Source organism: Ovis aries, chromosome 3 (assembly GCF_016772045.2).
Source record: "Ovis aries strain OAR_USU_Benz2616 breed Rambouillet chromosome 3, ARS-UI_Ramb_v3.0, whole genome shotgun sequence".
Classification (NCBI taxonomy): Eukaryota; Metazoa; Chordata; class Mammalia; order Artiodactyla; family Bovidae; genus Ovis; species Ovis aries.
The window spans coordinates 73,619,787-73,640,388 of record NC_056056.1 but is presented as its reverse complement, the minus strand read 5'-3'; the positions used below and the strand labels follow the sequence as shown (position 1 = coordinate 73,640,388).

General features: G+C 38.6%; 1 protein-coding gene and 1 pseudogene across 28 annotated transcripts in view; one reads left to right on the top strand and one right to left on the bottom strand.

Moving 5' to 3' along the window:
• Positions 1-20,602, bottom strand: part of NRXN1 (neurexin 1) — a 1,208,609-nt gene that overhangs the window by 870,400 nt on the left and 317,607 nt on the right. The gene's annotated exons all lie outside the window — the stretch shown is intronic.
• On the top strand, positions 17,276-17,714 carry LOC121819053 (protein mago nashi homolog; annotated as a pseudogene).

Genomic DNA, 20,602 nt, shown 5'->3' with positions numbered 1-20,602 from the left:
TGGTTCACTGGTGTGTTTATCTCTAAGTAGCCTGTGAAACTGTACTCTTTTCCCACCTATCTTCCTGCTTTACCTTTCTTAAGAAATTAAGTGATCAGTGCTTCCAGGCAAAGTTGATCTTTGACTGGCTCTGGGGGCAAGAGTTTTGATTAGCCTAGACATTCTTGATAATTTTCTTCTAATGCCTGCGATTGGTTTACGAAAGAGTCAATGAGACTGGAGGAAACATGCTGAGGAATTTGTAGGAAAGGGATGCAGATGCATGCGTGTGCACGCACACACACACACACATACACACAGTCCTAGCCTATTTGAGGATGCAGTTATATGAAGATATATGAAGCATATATGAAGGGATGCAAATTAAAAGACGCTTACTGCTTGGAAGAAAAGTTATAACCAACCTAGACAGCATGTTGAAAAGCAAAGACGTTACTTTGCCAACAAAGGTCCATCTTGTCAAGGCTATGGTTTTTCCAGTGGTCATATATGGATGTGAGAGTTGGACTGTGAAGTAAGCTGAGTGCTGAAGAATTGATGCGTTTGAACTGTGGTGTTGGAGAAGACTCTTGAGAGTCCCTTGGACTGCAAGGAGATCCAACCAGTCCATTCTAAAGGAGATCAGTCCTGCGTATTCTTTGGAAGGAATGATGCTAAAGCTGAAACTCCAGTACTTTGGCCACCTTATGCGAAGAGTTGACTCATTGGAAAAGACTCTGATGCTGGGAGGGATTGGGGGCAGGAGAAGAAGGGGACAACAGAGGATGAGATGACTGGATGGCATCACTGACTCGATGGATGTGAGTCTGAGTGAAATCCGGGAGATGGTGATGGACAGGAAGGCCTGGCGTGCTGCAATTCATGGGGTGGCAGAGTCAGACTCGACTGAGCATTTGAACTGAACTGAACTGAAAGCTGTTGCACTTATCCTGTAATCACAACTAGACAAACCTAAGGAAAAAAAAACCAATGAATATGCTGAAGATAGCAGAGCGATGATGGCCAGGTACAAGAAAATCTGGAGAAGTCCAATTACCTGACTTCTAGATTTCTGATTCTGTAACATAATAAATTTGTAATTGTTTTCCTTGAAGATTGAAACTAAGTCTTAACGTCTTCCTGTCAATCTTATTTTTCAAGACTCTAGTAAAGGGCAGTATATTTCAGAGTACACAGTAAGCATTTAGGAAATTGTCTCGGAGTATCTAAATGGGAAAAAATTGGATATTTTTAAAGGCTACCCGGTATGATGAAGCCAAACCATTAGTAAATCAGTACATCTCCAAAGAAATTATATATGCACAATTAGATTGCTGGGAGAAATATCAATAACCTCAGATCTACAGATGACATCAAGCTAATACCAGAATGTGAAGAGGAACTAAAGAGCCTCTTGATGAAAGGTGATAGAGGAGAGTGAAAAAGGTGGCTTAAAATTCAATAGTCAAAAAACTAAGATTATGCCATCTGGTCCTGCCACTTCATGGCAAATAGATGGGGAAACAATGACAGATTTTATTTTCTCAGGCCCCAAAATCACTGTGGACGGTGACTGAAGCCATGAAATTAAAAGATGATCCCTCCTTGGAAGAAAAGCTTTGACAAATCTAGACAGTGTATTAAAAAGCAGAGATATCATTTTGCCAAGAAAGGTCCATCTATTCAAAGCTATGGTTTTTCCAGTAGTCATGGATGAATGTGAGAGTTGGATCATAAAGAAGGCTGAGTGCTAAAGAACTGATGCTTTTGAACTGTGGTGTTGGAGAAGATTCTTGAGAGGCCCCTGGACTGCAATGATATCAAATCAGTCAATCCTAAAGGAAATCAACCTTGAATATTCACTGGAAAGACTGATGCTAAACCTGAAGCTCCAATACTTTGGCCACCTGATGTGACGGATTGACTCACTGGAAAAGACCCTGATGCTAGGAAAGATTGAGGACAGGAGGAGAAGGGGATGACAGAGGATGAGATGGTTGGATGGCATCATCGACTCAAAGAACATGAGTTTGAGCAAGCTCCAGGAGGTAGTGAAGGCCAGGGAGGCCTGGTGTACTGCAGTCCAAGGAGTCTCAAAGAATCAGATACAACTGAGCGACTAAACAATAACAATCTAAATGGGAACAAACTGGACATTTTTAAGGCCATCCAGTATGATGAAGCCAAACCAATACTGAATTAATACATCACCAAAGAAATTATATATGCAGAATATGAAACTAACAATAATGACTGATATTTATTTTGTTTGTGTGAATGTTTTTATCTGTTTATATTTATATAAGATAGTCAATAAGATCATTAGTTGTGGATTTTTTAAAATTTAAATTTATTTATTTTAATTGGAGGCTAATTACTTTACAATATTGTATTGGTTTTGCCATATATCAACATAAATCTGCCATGGATATACACATGTTCCCATCCTGAACCCTCCACCCACATCCCTCCCCATACCACCCCTCTGGGTCATCCCAGTTCACCAGCCCCAAGCATCCTGTATCCCGCATGAAACCTGGACTGGCGATTTGTTTCTTATAAGATATTATACATGTTTCAATGCAATTCTCCCAAATCATCCCACCCTCGGCCTCTCCCACAGAGTCCAAAAGACTGTTCTATATATTGGTGTCTCTTGTTGTTTCACATACAGGGTTATTATTATCATCTTTCTAAATTCCATATATATGCATTAGTATACTGTATTGGTGTTTTTCTTTCTGACTTATTTCTCTCTGTATAATAGGCTCCAGTTTCATCCACCTCATTAGAATGGATTCAAATGTATTCTTTTGAATGGCTGAGTAATACTCCATTGTGTATATGTACCACAGCTTTCTTATCCATTCATCTGCTGATGGACATCTAGGTTGCTTCCATGTCCTGCCTATTATAAACAGTGCTGCGATGAACATTGGGGTACACGTGTCTCTTTCAGTTCTGGTTTCCTCGGTGTGTATGCCCAGTAGTGGGACTGATGGGTCGTAAGGCAGTTCGATTTCCAGTTTTTTAAGGAATCTCCACACTGTTCTTCATAGTGGCTGTACCAGTTTGCATTCCCACCAACAGTGTAAGAGGGTTCCCTTTTCTCCACACCCCCTCCACCATTTATTGCTTGTAGACTTTTGGATCACAGCCATTCTGACTGGCGTGAAATGGTACCTCATTGTGGTTTTGATCTGCATTTCTCTGATAATGAGTGATGTTGAGCATCTTTTCATGTGTTTGTTAGCCATCTGTATGTCTTCTTTGGAGAAAGGTCTATTTAGTTATTTGGCCTGTTTTTGATTGGGTCATTTATTTTTCTGGAATTGAGCTGCAGGAGTTGCTTGCATAGTTTTGAGATTAGTTGTTTGTCAGTTGCTTCATTTGCTATTATTTTCTCCCATTCCGAAGGCTGTCTTTTCACCTTGCTTATAGTTTCCTTTGTTGTGCAGAAGCTTTTAAGTTTAATTAGGCCCCATTTGTTTATTTCCAATATTCTGGGAGGTGGGTCATAGAGGATCCTGCTGTGATTTCTGTCAGAGAGTGTTTTGCCTATGTTCTCCTCTGGTAGTCTTATAGTTTCTAGTCTTACATTTAGATCTTTAATCCATTTTGAGTTTATTTTTGTGTATGGTGTTAGAAAGTGATCTAGTTTCATTCTTTCACAAGTGGTTGACCAGTTTTCCCCCACTTGTTAAAGAGATTGTCTTTTCTCCATTGTATATTCTTGCCTCCTTTGTCAAAGATAAGGTGTCTATAGGTGTGTGGATTTATCTCTGGGCTTTCTATTTTGTTCCATTGATCGATATTTCTGTCTTTGTGCCAGTACCATACTGTCTTGATGACTGTGGCTTTGTAGGAGAGCCTGAAGTCAGGCAGGTTGATTCCTCCAGTTCCATTCTTCTTTCTCAAGATTGCTTTGGCTATTTGAGTTTTTTTGTATTTCCATACAAATTGTGAAATTATTTGTTCTAGCTCTGTGAAAAATACCACTGGTAGCTTGATAGGGATTGCACTGAATCTATAGATTGCTTTCGGTAGTATACTCATTTTCACTATATTGATTCTTCCAATCCATGAACATGGTATATTTCTCCATCTATTAGTGTCCTCTTTGATTTCTTTCACCAATGTTTTATAGTTTTCTATATATAGGTCTTTAGTTTCTTTAGGTAAATATATCCCTAAGTATTTTATTCTTTTCATTGCAATGGTGAATGGGATTGTTTCCTTAATTTCTCTTTGTATTTTCTCATTATTAGTGTATAGGAATGCAAGGGGTTTCTGTGTGTTGATTTTATATCCTGCAACTTTACTATATTCATTGATTAGCTCTAGTAATTTTCTGGTGGAGTCTTTAGGGTTTTCTATGTAGAGGATCATGTCATCTGCAAACAGTGAGAGTTTTACTTCTTTTCCAGTTTGGATTCCTTTTATTTCTTTTTCTGCTCTGATTGCTGTGGCCAAAACCTCCAAAACTATGTTGAATAGTAGTGGTGAAAGTTGGCACCCTTATCTTGTTCCTGACTTTAGGGGAAATGCTTTTAATTTTTCACCATTGAGGATAATGTTTGCTATGGGTTTGTCATATATAGCTTTTATTATGTTGAGGCATGTTCCTTCTATTCCTGCTTTCTGGAGAGTTTTTATCATAAATGGATGTTGAATTTTGTCAAAGGCTTTCTCTGCATCTGTTGAGATAATCATAGGGCCTTTATTTTTCAATTTGTTAATGTGGTGTATTTGTTAATGCGGCATTTTGTGCCCTTCCCAGGTCCGAGAAGCTCAGGTGATGAGGTGTTTGGTGAGCGCAGTCACTGTGACTTATCACCTCCCCTGTCCCTGCCCCTCGGTTTTCTGGCTGTACAACCGTTGCACCTTCTCAGGTGGATGTTGACTGTCCAGAACCCCAGGAAGTCTTAGCAAAGAAGCCTGCTTGCAGTTTGGTAGATAATGTCTCTCTGGGGCTGCGATTGCCCCCTTTCAGCTATGGCTGCCTGTCACTGGAGGGGGATGGTCTGCAGCTGGGTAGTTCTGTTCAGTCCTTTGTTCTGTGTGCGAGCCTGGTGGTGTCTTAGGGCTTTTCGCACAGTCTGGTTTGCCCATTAGTTCGGTCAGATTGCTCTCGGGGCATTCAGGCCCAGTCCTTACTCTAAGCAATGCAGCCCACACCTCCCTGCCCAGCCCCCGCTTGCTAGTGGTGGGTGCAGGCGTCTGTGCTGCTTCTCTGCTGGGGGAGTTACCACTGGGCTTGTATTCTGTGGGTTTTAATTATTTATTTTTCCTCCCTCTTATGTGGCCCTCTGTGCTTCCAAGGCTCGCCACAAACTCAGCAGTGAGAGTGTTTCCTGGTGTTTGGAAACTTCTCTCTTTTTAAGACTCCCTTCCCTGGACAGAGCTCCATCCCTACCTCTTTTGTCTCTTTTTTTGTCTTTTATATCTTTTTCCTACCTCTTTTTGAAGACAATGGGCTGCTTTTCTGGGTGCCTGATGTCCTCTGCTGGCATTCCAAAGTCGTTTTGTGGAATTTACTCAGCGTTTAAATGTTCTTTTGATGAATTTGTGGGGGAGTAAGTGGTCTCCCCATCCTATTCCTCTGCCATCTTAGGACCGCCCCCCAATAGTGGATTTTTAAATAAGTTTTTCCCCAGCATTTGTTTCACAGCAGAACTGAAGTATGTTATAAATTCCCTCACTTTTTATGCATACTTCAATATTTAGTGTAGGAGGCTCAGAAGACTGAGGGAGAAAGAAGAGGAGGAAAGATGGAATAAAAGTTCATTTTGGAATCAGAAGCTGATTAGTAAGGAGACTAATTTTAAGAAATTCACTTTTGAAGAAACTGTCATAATTGATAACTTCCCACAGCTTAGTGTCAAGAACTTTATTTTTAGTTGAACTAGTAACACAGGAAACAATTAGACATCATCACCAACGTTTTCATGCATTAATGCCAGCACAAATTAACTCCTACCACTAGAAATACTCCTCTTGGTCACAGTCTGTGAAGGGTATGAGTTACTGCACTTAGGGCATAATTATGTCTCCTTGCCTACATAAAACTGACATACAAAAATCAATATTAATTAAAAAAAGATAAGAACTGTCCTCATTATCTTATTTAGCTGTCTCTCCAAAATGAGGTTATCATTTATGACAGAGATATATCAGATTTCAGACTTAACTGATTCTGGTTGCCAAATAATAAATGTTCATTTTTCTAATTGTGTCTAAGTACCTGTTTCCCTAAGAATTGTTATTTATAGTGCCACCTAGAAAAAGGATCCCATAAAGTTCATATTGAATATCTAAGACAGTGTCATATTATTTTTTTTTTCTCTTCAATACACCTGTATTCTCCATTCTCCTCCCTACTTCTCCCCCAAACACATCTAATATGAGAAAAAAAAAAAAGTTTCAGAAGCCTGTAATCATTGTGCCCTATACAGATAAAATGCATGCAACTTACATCTTCTACCTTAAACAGTCATATATGTTTAATTTCATTATGTTAGATTTATTTTAATGTAAAAGTAATGACACATTATGTTCACCTGGTGGCTTTGCAAATGTGTGCTTGCATTTGTGAAGTCTCAGGATACCTCTATTTCTTGCTACTTTATCTCCCTTTTCTCCATGCCTCAGGGCACTCTCCATGAAGAAAGTAGTAACAATCCCAGCAAATGTTACCATCGCTGAGATTATTTACTCTCAAAAACACACCCTAATCATGTCAAACACACTGACCATCAGGAACAGGAAAAGCAAGGTTGGAGTCTCCTCTATCTTTTCCTTGATGCATTCCTTTACCAATTTTGAACCAGTCAAATGTTCCAGTTTTTGTCCTAACTGTTGCTTCTTTTCCTGCATACAGGTTTTGCAAGAGGCAGGTAAGGTGGTCTGGTATTCCCAACTCTTTAAGAATTTTCCAGTTTGTTGTGATTCACACAGTCAAAGGGTTTTGCATAGTCAATGAAGCAGAAGTAGATTTCTTTTTTCCTGGAATCCTCTTGCTTTTTATATGATCCAACAGATGTTAGCAATTTGATTTCTCGTTCCTCTGCCTTTTCTAAATCCGACTTGCACACCTGTAAGTTCTCAGTTCACGAACTGTTGAAGCCTAGCTAGGAAGATTTATGCTCAACGTATAGCAAAATAAAGTCTAGTTAACAACCTCTTTTTGCTAAATATTCCAGAAGGAAAGAAATTTATATTTGACATTTAAAATATGTGGGTGTATCTTATGTAATATATTTTTGTCTTCAAGTTGTTACTCACAAATAGAGTGCATGGGCTCTGCAATCTGAGTAGTTTGGTTTAGGTTAGAAACCAAAGTCTGTGTAATCATAGGCAAATTATTTAATCTCCCATTCTCAGGGTTCTAACCTCTAAAAGGGCATAATATTAGTACTTATCTACTAGGTCCCTTGAGAAGATTGAATAAGTGCTTAATCAATGGCAATTGCTACTCTTAGTAAGCGATAATATTGGCAGAGTCTTGGACTCACAGTCATGTAGGCAAAAAATTTCAGGAAATATTCTCCAAAACATTACTTATTTCCACCTTTTTACTCAAGGTGAGGAAATTTAATTTTCTAAAGTCAGCAGACAGACCCAGGGCCCTTCAATTAGCAGCTGGCATAAACTGGACAACTGGAAATGTCTTGTTCAAGGCGACTAGAATTTGTGGTAGCACATTTCAAAATGTAGCAGGAGGAAAAAAATAAGGAATGGAGGTGATTTCCAAAGTAATACTGACTTTCCCCTTATAGAAAGAGATGGCTTAGACAATCAGCAGTTAATTATCCTTGGAAAAGGTGTGTTTTGTCTTCTATGACAGAACTTTTTTTGTTTGTTTTTATTTTTGCTTTAGTGAGGTGATTAGCTATTTGAACTAGAGTTTAAGTCAGTCTCTACCTCACGCTTTTGTTGCTCTTAGTACAGTTTAAATATAAATGTCCTGGTTTCCTTCCAGGAATTTAGCGAGTTTTGTGCTTGAGGTCACTGAAATTAAAAAAAAAAAAAAAAGCATAGTCTATTTACAGAATTAATAAGGAGTTGCCAATGGAGGAGGGAAACTAAATCTAGGAAACTGGTCACCTATTTTTGTCAGAAAATATTTCAAATGAGATAATGTCTTGGCTCATTTGTTTATGTTAGCTGAGAAATGGGGAAGAAAAGTTGGGGGAATGTTTGAAGAAAGAGGGGAGCATTTTAATGATTAGAATTTAATGACCATTAAATACATAGCAGACTTAATGCGAAGCTTTTTTCATTTCAATTACTTTTTCCAGAAACTCAATGAAAAAGGCAAACTGCAGATGAAAGAAAAAAGCATATCAGTTAATTCAACAAGTAATGAAGATATGAAAAAAAAAAAGAAATTGAACTGTCTGATTCAACTGTCACATGATTTTTAAAATGCTCATTAGAGTCCCATCATTTGCATTGTTTCTTTATTGATTAAGAAAACTCTAAAATTCCTTTTGGTGTTAAATAAGAATCTACCTTGGATGAGAATGAGAAATAACTGCTTTAAACTGAATGTTATTCAGTAACAAATGGTTTAATAGCAAATTTTCAGAGAATTACACCTTTATGAGAGAATGTGGATACATGGAAACAATTTTCTCCCTAACAGAATCACCATATACTCACTAGTCTTTGACCTAATTTTAGATCAATATTGTCCTGAAATCAGAGTCAACGCAAAACAGGAGTCTTTATAAATCCACAGCTGTGAGGGGTTGAAATTGTTATTTCAGTTTACATATCCTTTGAGAATACCTCTGTACCAGTCAAGACCTAAGCCACACAATTTAAAAAGTAGTACTTACGAAGTATGTCTTTATAGTCAGAAGACTATGTAATAGCAATATTTTTTTTAATGAAAAGAGCAAAAAATATAAATGCCATGAAAGCTAGTTTCTAGTATTTTGATTAAAACACAATAACATTTTAATAATGAATCAGAGGAATAATATTTGTAAGAACAGGAAATCTCCAATTTGGAAGGAACACAATATAGAGAGCATGTAACAGTAAAAGGGGCCTTGGAGATCTTTCTCAAAGGTGATCATTTCCCCAAATAGGACTAAATGGTAAGCTATATTAGGGAATGTTTTATTTATAATAATAATAACAATCATAATAATACTAGAAGACATTATTAATAATCACAAGTCTTATTCCTTGAGAATCTATTAAAGCTAATGCACTATGCTCAGCACTTTTCATTCATTTCTATTGACCTTTGTAAACTTGTTTCCCCATTTTATAGATGAACAAATTGAGGTCCAGATTAGTTAAAAGATTTCTCTAGAGCAAAATCTAGGTAGAGAGGTTTTACCTCTTTAATGGTCTTGTATGGAGTTTTAGATTATGAATACATATTCATAATGATGTAATTATGGTTATGAAACTGAAAATATGCTGTTCTTTTCTTACAAAATAAATACAAACTTAGCATAGAAAGTTAAAGGCAGCATGAAATAGTACAGGATAAAGTTAACTTGCTATCAAAATTACTGCAATAGAAACATTACAAATAAGTTTTTCTCAAATCAAAAGATGTTAACTAAATCATAATTTTCTGACTGAATCATCCGACATTTCTCTATTCACTGCTTTGTGTTTCACATCCTGTCCTCTCAATGAATGGCAACTATTCGCAGGCATTCCTCAATTGAATATGTGGCTGGAAGGCATGGAGCATCATGATTAATTAGACAGGCTTCAGAATCCAACCAGCATGATGGCATCCTGGCTGCATCACTTGCTAGTTCTGCAACTTTGGGCAAGATACTTAATCCCTCTAAATCACTGTTACTCATCCATAAAATGAAGTTGATAATGGCCTCTACATGAAATTGTTATTGGTAGGATTCAATGAGATAATGTAAGTGAAGGGCCAGCACAGTATGTGGTCCATGGTTAGCCCTCAGTCAGTGATAGATACTTTTACATTTATGGATGCCCCTCTGGGAGCTGAAAGGAACTGCCTTAACTTTTCCCTCTATAGAAGTCATTTCTATTGAATGCTTTCCATTCCTTTCATTTCCTTTTCTTCACTTTTTCTTTACATTAAGGAATTCAAATCTAACTTGAACATGGCCTTATTCTTTCTGTCTTGGCATAGCCTGTCATTCTTTACTCACCTAAGGGTTAACAGATGGTGGTGAGAGATACGGTGACAACTAAGAAGCTCATAGGCAAGATTTTAGGATCCTCTCCTCTCACTATCATTGGAACCCTCTAGTTCAGCTTCCTTCTGCTCAGATCACAAGAGCAACAAACAGCGATTGGACCGTAAAGGAGTCCCATTCAATTTCTGACTACATCATGTTATCTTGGCATCTAACGTTATAATTGGACTTTGCCAGTTTGACAAAGTTTTAACAATGGTGGCTGCACAATACTACCTGCCTCAGGGACATTAAGGGTTAAGGAGACTTCTGGGAACTCATTGCATCAATGAAGCAGTGATGTCTAGTTCACAAAGGCACTTTTCAAACAGTCCACTCAGAGACTGGGGGCTGGCTTTCCTTTTGTTGTTGACTGAGGCCTCCATGGCCACTAGAGCTTTGCTATGCATCATCCCCCTTATCAGAGGCTTTTAAAGCTCAGTTCTAAAATGACTGCATTTCAAGGGCAGGACCATATTCTCCTTTACTCCTACAGTATCTGCACAGAGTGTCTAGAAGTGAGAAAGACCATTTCAAGTGCTGATCAATACCCTGTTGGGGAAGATAGATGAAGGCAGCAGGTTGAAAGCAGAGTTAAAAAAAAAAAAAAAAAAGCAGGTATGAGGAACAGCTGAACACTCCAGTTAGCTTCCTTAACCCATTCAGAGTAGCTGGAGTCTGCTCACACTTCTGTTTAAAGCAAAGAGAGTGAATTCCAGGAAGTATGTTAAAGTATACAAATGAACCCCACTCATAGACTACTCTCACATGCTCTGTGTTCAGAGTTGAGACAGAGACTAGCACAAGAAGGTATGCAATAGATCATCTAGGTTTCATAGGGATCAGAAAAAGATGACCACAGCTCAGAAGTGGCTTTGTATACAGGACCTTGGCCTCTAGCTTTGTCTTCTGAAGAATTTCTTCCCTGGCATTTAGAGTTTACTTGGTATATTCCTGATTGTTGGGACACGAGTGGGGAGGACCAGGCAAATGAGAGAACAGGAAGGGAGCCAAGAACATTCACATTTGGTGATGATGTTCCCCCAATTCCTATAGATCTCTTTGTTAATGTATGGAGGAAATAGATGCCTCCCTTTTTATTTTCTCTTGTTTTGGGGCACATCATAGATAATCAACTATATCTGCTGGATTTTTGAGGGTTCCACTTCCTTCCGTGGTCCTCTTTCAAGTCCATTTAATCTTACCCCAAGCCAATCTATATGGTGATATTCCAGGTATGATTCCTATTTCAAAGCCAATGAAGCCACAGCTAATACATCTAGTCTTCTCTCTAACAAACTTCAATAACTCTTCTCGAGGCATGTCAAGATTCAATTTTCTCTGGTAATTTTCTACAGTTCATTATCCATGAATGAGCTTTTCCACACAGGTAATAATAATAATAAAATAACAGTAATAATACCAATGGGGCTTCCCTCGAGGCTCATTGGTAAAGAATCTTCCTGCAAAGGTGGGAAACAAGGGTTTGATTTCTGGGTCAGGAAGTTCCTTTGGAGAAGGAAAAGGCAACCCACTTCAATATTCTTGCCTGGGAAACACTATGGACAAAGGAGCCTAGTGGGCTACAGCCCATGGGTCGCAAAAAAGTCAGAAAGAATTTAGCAACTAAATGACAACAACAATAACACCAGTCCTTTTAGGTACTACCCTTCTAATTATTTTATACACATTACTTCATTTAATCCTATGAACAACTCTATCAGGCAGACAAATTACTAGCACTGTTTTACAGAAGAGAAACGTGAAGCACCCATGGCTCACAGCTAAGGGTGTGAGCCCAAAGAGTCTGTTTCTGGGCTGCTGCTGGGCACTACTGCCTCTGCAATGACCATAAACAGCCTTTTATTTTTAACTGTACCTATTATGCACCATTCATGATATTAAAGATTTCACAAGTATTATTCCACTTAATTTCAAAAACAACATCATCAGCAAGGCACCGCCCTTACTAAAAGACAAGAAACAGAGATTTGGCAGGGGTTGTTGTCATAGGTCAAGTTAAACAATCAAGACTAGCATCCATGTTTCTCTAACTCCATAGGCTATAATTTCAATCATCACCCCATCCTGGCCTACCCAACTACTTCTGAACATACAGTAGGCCTCCTTTGGCACATGGTGCAGCAGCAGTGAGGTTAGAAACAAGTGTGATTATGCAGTATTTTATTACTACTATCTCTATGAATAAAATGTCTATTTGATTTTCATTTAACCTCAAAAGAATCTGATTACTGAACAAACATTGAAGAATTATTGGCAATTATGTTCTGTAATTATGGCTCCTGTTAATGACATTAGTGTGCAGCCTTTCATATTTAGTCCTATTAATTAATCCCCGTAAGCCAGAAAGTTATAATCAATACAACAAAGGCACCACGGTAAATGATAAATAATCCCCAAATCCCTCAAATAGTTTTCAAGCCTCCTTCGGTTTCCTTGGTTTGGACACACTTAGTTTGGAAGCTGGAGAAGTCTGCAGTAACTGATAGCTTCTCACCAAGAATCACCTGTTTCACTGGTGCACCTAATCAGGCAAATATTTAAAACTGGAGTACGGATGCCACTGACAAATATACATTTCTGTAGGGTAATAAAAATAATTAACTGATTGAGTCCTGAGATCCCCAAATCAGAGATAGAACTTTTCAATTCTCTGAGCAATATACTGCTTCAGTTCAGTTCAGTTCAGTCACTCAGTCGTGTGCGACTCTTTGGGACCCCATGAATCGCAGCACGCCAGGCCTCCCTGTCCATCACCAACTCCCGGAGTTCACTCAGACTCACGTCCATCGAGTCAATGATGCCATCCAGCCATCTCATCCTCTGTCATGCCCTTCTCCTGCCCCCAATTCCTCCCAGCATCAAAGTCTTTTCCAATGAGTCAACTCTTCTCATGAGGTGGCCAAAGTACTGGAATTTCAGCTTTAGCATCATTCCTTCCAAAGAAATCCCTGGGCTGATCTCCTCCAGAATGGACTGATTGGATCTCCTTGCAGTCCAAGGGACTCTCAAGAGTCTTCTCCAACACCACAGTTCAAAAGCATCAATTCTTTGGCGCTCAGCCTTCTTCACAGTCCAACTCTCACATCCATACATGACCACAGGAAAAACAATAGCCTTGACTAGACGGATCTTTGTTGGCAAAGTAATGTCTCTGCTTTTGAATATACTATCTAGGTTGGTCATAACTTTCCTTCCAAGGAGTAAGCATCTTTTAATTTCCTGGCTGCAGTCACCATCTGCAGTGATTCTGGAGCCCCCAAAAATAAAGTCTGACACTGTTTCCACTGTTTCCCATCTATTTCCCATGAAGTGATGGGACCAGATGCCATGATCTTTGTTTTCTGAGTGTTGAGCTTTAAGCCAACTGTTTCACTCTCCACTTTCACTTTCATCAAGAGGCTTTTTAGTTCCTCTTCACTTTCTGCCACAAGCGTTCAGATAACATCTAGTGTCAGTGAGTGTCTGGTCTCAGTTTTGCAGAAGTTGAACACAGCTAGTGTGTCAAACACTGAAAGTTCAACAAAGAAAATTTCCTGATAGCTCAATCTCACAGATAGACAAGACAAACAGGCATACTGACAGTGATGCCAGGAACTGATGATTTATGAAAAACAGGTTTCTGAATCTAATGTTTTTCAAAATCTCCCAATCCATTCTTATATTTACTTCCACATACTTTATCAACCACCTATGTTGATACACATTAGATTTCTAAAATGGCTACATTTATATATTTTATCTGAGATAGCTACTGCTATAGTTGTTCAAAGATGCTACAAGCAGCCTCAGAAGTAGTCCATTTCAAAAAGGTGTAGCACGACAATCCACTCTGCATCATGGATGGAACTCAACTAGTTGGTTTCTGAGGCCCTGATTTATGTTAGTCTAAAAGTCAAAGAATCCTATTTTTTTTTTTTTTTTTTTTTTGCCACAGAGGAAAGAGGTAGAACTTGATCCCTATGGGCATCCCATGTCCTTCCTTGGTTGCTTTCTTGTTTTGGATGATTTCCCAGGAGATAGTGAATAACCCTCAGCAGCTGCCCAGCCTCAGAAACCATTTGGGAGGAGTAAATAGTGGCTCAGAATAAATATCTATCAAAGCATCATCACATCAGATATAACAGAAAACTAGGTCATCTTTAAAGGATTCAGAAAGAGGAATAATATGACAAATTTAGACTGAATATATATTGGGACCTTAAGTAAATAATTGTTAATGGAGAAATCAATCTAACTGGCCATTTACATGAATTAGTTTATAAATTTATGATATTCAAGATCTGGAAATACCCTTAAAGGTCATCTGAAGCTATCTTTCCATTTACAAATAAGGGAGCTGAAAGTCAGATAGACCAGGGAACTTGGCCAACGTTACCCAGTAAATCAATGGTTGAAGTAGGCAAGGAGCAGGGACATCTTAACCACACCATCTGCTGCCACTCTCAAACTGAATGGTAGATTCAAGTTTAAAAGTTTTAAAGCCAGAATGATATTAAGTTCAATTCAGTCACTCAGTCGTGTCCAACTCTTTGTGACACCATAAGGTTCAGCACACCAGGCCTCTCTGTCCATGACAAACTCCCAGAGCCCATCCAAACCCATGTCCATTCAGTCGGTGATACCATCCAACCATCTCATCCTCTGTCGTCCCTTTCTCCTCCTGCCTTCAATCTTTCCCAGCATCAATGTCCTTTCCAATGAGTCAGCTCTTTGCATGAGGTGGCCAAAATATTGGAGTTTCAGCTTTAGCATCAGTCCTTCCAATGAACACCCAGGGCTGATCTCCTTCAGAATGGACTAGTTGGATCTCCTCACAGTCCAAGGGACTATCAAGAGTCTTCTCCAACACCACAGTTCAAAAGCATCAATTCTTCTGTGCTCAGCTTTCTTTATAGTCCAACTCTTACATCCATACACGACCACTGGAAAAACCATAGCCTTGACTAGACGGACCTTTGTTGGCAAAGTAATGTCTCTAGGTTGGTCATAACTTTCCTTCCAAGGAATAAGCATCTTTTAATTTCATGGCTGCAATCACCATCTGCAGTATTTGGACCTAGAAAAATAAAGTCAGCCACTCTTTCCACTGTTTCCCCATCTATTTGCCATGAAGTGATGGGACCGGATGCCATGATCTTCGTTTTCTGAATGTTGAGCTTTAAGTCAACTTTTTCACTCTCCACTTTCACTTTCATCAAGAGGCTCTTTAGTTCTTTGGCACTTTCTGCCATAAGGGTGGTGTCATCTGCATATCTGAGGTTATTGATATTTCTCCCAGCGATACTGATTCCAGCTTGTGCTTCCTCCAGCCCAGCGTTTCTCATGATGTACTCTGCATATAAGTTAAATAAGCAGGGTGACAATATACAGCCTTGATGTACTCCTTTTCCTATTTGGAACCACTCTGTTGCTCCATGTCCAGTTCTAACTGTTGCTTCCTGACCTACATACAGATTTCCCAGGAGGCAGGTCAGGTGGTCTGGTATGCCCATCTCTTTCAGAATTTTCCACAGTTTATTGTGATCCACACAGTCTAAGGCTTTGGCATAGTCAACAAAGCAGAAATAGATGTTTTTCTGGAATTCACTTGCTTTTTTGATGATCCAGTGGATGTTGGCAATTTGATCTCTGGTTCCTCTGCCTTTTCTAAAACCAGCTTGAATATCTAGAATTTGACAGTTCATGTATTGCTGAAGCCTGGCTTGGAGAATTTTGAGCATTACTTTACTAGCAATTGTGCGGTCGTTTGAGCATTCTTTGGCATTGTCTTTCTTTGGGACTGGAATGAAAACTGACTTTTCCAGTCCTGTGGCCACTGTTGAGTTTTCTAAATTTGCTGGCATATTGAGTGCAGCACCTTCACAGCATTATCTTTCAGGATTTGAAACAGCTCAACTGGAATTCCATCACCTCCACTAGCTTTGTTCGTAGTAATGCTCCCTAAGGCCCACATAACTCTACATTCTAGAATGTCTGGCTCTAGGTGAGTGATCACACCATCGTAACTATCTGGGTTGTGAAGATCTTTTTTGTACAGTTCTTCTGTGTATTCTTGCCACCTCTTCTTAATATTTTCTGCTTCTGTTATGTCCCTACCATTTCTGTCCTTTATTGAGCCCATCTTGTTTCCTTGGTATCTCTAATTCTCTTGACGAGATTGCTAGTCTTTCCCATTCTATTGTCTTCCTCTATTTCTTTGCATTGATAGCTGAGGAAGGCTTTCTTATCTCTCCTTGCTATTCTTTGGAACTCTGCATTTAAATGGGTATATCTTTTCTTTTCCCCTTTGCTTTTCGCTTCCCTTCTTTTAACAGTTATTCGTAAGGCCTCCTCAGACAGCCAGTTTGCTTTTTTCATTTCTTTTCAGGCATACTCTTAAGATTATATTTTAAGATGAAAGATTTCACTCTAACATCACTGACAATCATTGCCAGCATGTCTCCTCCATCTTGTTAGTAAGCAGAATTAAGATGCGAGTAGATATGGGGAGTGTGACCTATACTGCCACACCCTGGGACAGGAGATCTTACAAGATACTGTAGTTCATATTCTACTGTCAACAACTTTTATACAAATTGAAATAATAATGATGACGATGATGACAGATGACAATGACAGAAGTCTACAGTGTTTTAAGGCCAAATTTCTCATATAAACTTCAGGGCCCTTCTCTGACCAGTCATCATTTTTTATTTATTTAATTTTTGGTGGTTTCCCTAGAGTTTTACTTTAGATTTTAACTATATATTTTTGTTTGTTTCAATTACTTACCATCAATTAAGAACTCTAAAATTTCACTTTAAATTGAAGTGCTCTTTTCTCATAAGTAGCCACCAAACGTTGAAACATAGGAAAAAAGAAAAAAGAAGGCAAGGCAGGCAAACCAAAATATTCCTTTCCTGCTTGGCTGAGCAAAGTTGGTGTTCCCAACTTTGCTTTAATGTTTCCTTATTCCAGCACAACTATCAAAATTCCTATGCAAGTGGCTCTTCTAAACCACCACCAAAGTAGCTATACAAGTGCTATTTAGCTAGCCTAAGTGAATGTAGATTTCCTTGAAATTAAAAGCAACTTTCAGAGACATGGAGAGGGACCTATGTCTGCATTATTGGATGGGTCACAACGGCAAGTTTAGCTTTGAATTCCTAGAGTCTAAGTTTTGACCTGATGGAAATCAAGATATGCCAATAGCAGTGATTATAAAAATGATGTCATGATCAGAAAACAAGCTTATGTACATAAAAGTGTGATGGAGGAACTGAAGGGAATAGCTGATGACACTGACATTCCCAAAGAGGATGATGCTTTTTGGCCTCCTCCTAACCAAGTACAGTAGCAGAAGCTTGAAATCGTCATTGGAGATGAACACATTTCTTTCCCAACATCAAAAATTGGTTCCCTTGTTAGTGTCAATCAATCCAGGGATCCAGAAAACTTATGGGTATTTTATCATCTTCCCTGGGACCTGAAGTGTTTGCTCTATGGTCTTATTGGATACACTTCAAGAGGAAGCCAATCTAGATTGAATACTGGTGTTGACACCAGTGGGTGCGAGTAGCTGCTTTCAAGGACCATTATCAGGACAGTGTCGTGTATATAAGGGCAATATTCTTTATAAACTATAAATGATTGTCTTTAATAAATGTGTAACCAAGAAAAGCAGTTTTAACTTAACTTCAAAAGGAATGAGAAATAAATCTTCACAATGTCATACTCAACAACTATGCTTCTTAAAGCAAAATATATAAAATGCATTGTCGAGGACAGATACTCCCTCATGAATGATGTTATGGGATTGGCCCTTTCTCTGTTATATTTACTCTTTCTGGTTATATAATAAGAATACATTTGGAGAAAAAAATAGGACAAAAGAAAATATTCTGATTTAAGAAGAGGGTAAAGGTGGGAGATGGCAGTGGTACCATGGCATCTGAGATCTACCTGAAGGTTCTGAGAGATGAGTCTCTTACTTGTGCAAAGCTAGGCCTGGGAAAGCCTTGTTGCTGATGTTGTTCAGTTGCTAAGTTGTGTCTGACTCTTTGCAATCCCATGGACTGCAGCACACCAAGCCTTCCTGTCACTCACCATCTCCTGGAGTTTACCCAAGGTTCATGTCCATTGAATTAAGGATACTAGGGAACCATCTCATTGAATTTATTGTTTTCCAAGCATGTTTGGTCACATTTAAAGAACTGCTTACATTGCTTTAAATAAATAATAGCTTACTACTTGAATATTTACTTATTACTTGAATCAGAGGCTGAGATGACTGGACAGCATCACCGATGCAATGAACATTAACTTCGGCAAACTCTGGGAGATGGTGAAGAACAGGGAGGCCTGGCATGCTGCAGTCCATGGGGCCACAAAGAGTTGGACACAACTGGACGACTGAACAACAGCAAAACTTGAATATTTAGCCCATTGAACACTATAATATACATTCACAGTTGCGAATGAATAAATTTGTGTTTTCCCTTGAAAGTGGGACTGAGTTAGCAAAGTGCACCCTCTTAAAGAAAGAATTCTCTAGGGAGAATGTCTAAGAAGAATTTCATCTTCTCCCAAAGGAGGGCTTGAATAGATACTGGGGGAAATAAACTTCCAAGTGATAGCAGGAAAACCCAGCTGTTGGTGCAAGTCACTTTGGCTTGAATGGAAAATAACAAACTCTTGCCAGCAAACATGCACTGGTTGCCATTCTCAGGGCAGGAATAGGGTCCAGCTCACATACCCCCTTTTGTAAGTACAGGCTCTTGAAACAGCACATGGTCAGTGCTCCTTGATTGTACAAAGGTATGGAAAAGTGCGCATGCTCCCCAGTTTCAGTGATGGTTCCAGTATTAGAGAGTGGAAGAATCTCTCCAAAGCTTTCTAACAGCCTTCTTATCCTTATCCAGAAAGCAGAGGAAAAATAATCATTGAACAATGAGACATTTTCCAGATGAAAGATGAACTTAGAATATGAATCACTTAAGCAAAACTTTCTGTAGGTGTTGCTTCTCCAGGATGATTAAGAGAAGGCCCATCAGACCTGTTCTGAGGGGTGAAGCAACAGATACTCTGTATCATCCAGCATGGTGCCCAGCAAACAGTAAGAAACAGGAAATAGTTACTAATGAAATCAGAACCAACTTTCCCACTTCAGAACAGTTACCCTGAGCACAGAAGCTGTTAAAGCACTGGTTTATGCAGAGGTTGTTACAATGTTGAATCAGACAAACAGTCCCTTTTAGCTCTGTTAGTCTTAACTCAATTGAATTATTTTATGAAGAAAGCCAAAAACATAAACTCATATAAATTAAAATAGCTAAGTGAATGAGTGAGTGAGCCATCGTTGCTCAGTTGTTTCTGACTCGTTGCGACCCCATGGAAGGGAGCCTGCCAGGCTTCTCCATCCATGGAATTCTCCAGGCAAGAATATTGGAGTGGTTGCCATTTCCTTCTCCTAAAATAGGTAAAAGGGCACCCAAATCCTCAAGAAACACCCATTCTCTGGCTTATTTATCATCTCCATTTGTATAATGATTCCTTTGCTCCAAGGTTCACAAAGTTTAGCCTTCTGATGATGTAAATATACCTCACAAGGTATTAACCTCTGCCAATGGAAATAATAATGTAGTTGATTTAGTACTACGATTATTTAACATATGAACATGTGCTCATTGAGAAAAAATGATGTCTGGACAATTGACATTGCATTTTTTGCCAAATAACAAGCTGATGTTCATAAAATCTTACTGGAGAGCAACCAATGCTAACTATAGGATTTCAAACTGCTGATTTGCAGAGATGAATCACGAAGCAGTCTACATTGTGTGACTAATCAGAATTCCCATCCTTACCCGTGCTCTGAAAAGAAGCCTAAATTTTTTATTGGAAGCCACTGTGAAAAGCTTTCATTAATTTAAATTTCAGAACAGATTTCTCCCCATTATGTGTATTCAACTAAAGGCTTATTAAATACAACGCCATGATAAAAGTGAACAAATAGCAGGTTTATCCAAGGCATCCATTTTGTTTTATTCCAGGATCCAGAGGGAGGCAATGAAAATTCAGGGACTACTGCCACACTTAGAAATCTTTTAAAGACTAGAAAGAATTGGTAATAATTTAGTGATTTCTATTCCTCTACAATTTGTTTAAAAACATGTGATGTAAATGACTGCCTGTTCCTTAAAACTGCCCCCAAATTAAGTAATATAATAACTGCTAATTAGATGCATTTAATTCTAATTTAAAAACCATCTTTACTTGCTCTTTGAAGAAATACTATTCAACTGAATCCTATTATATCTGACATGGTTTATTTATTACACTTCATCTGAGGGAAAAAAAAGTGCATATCCAAAAAGCATATTTTTTAATCCTGATAATAACTTACTTATATGCTTCAGAAGTTTAGAGGT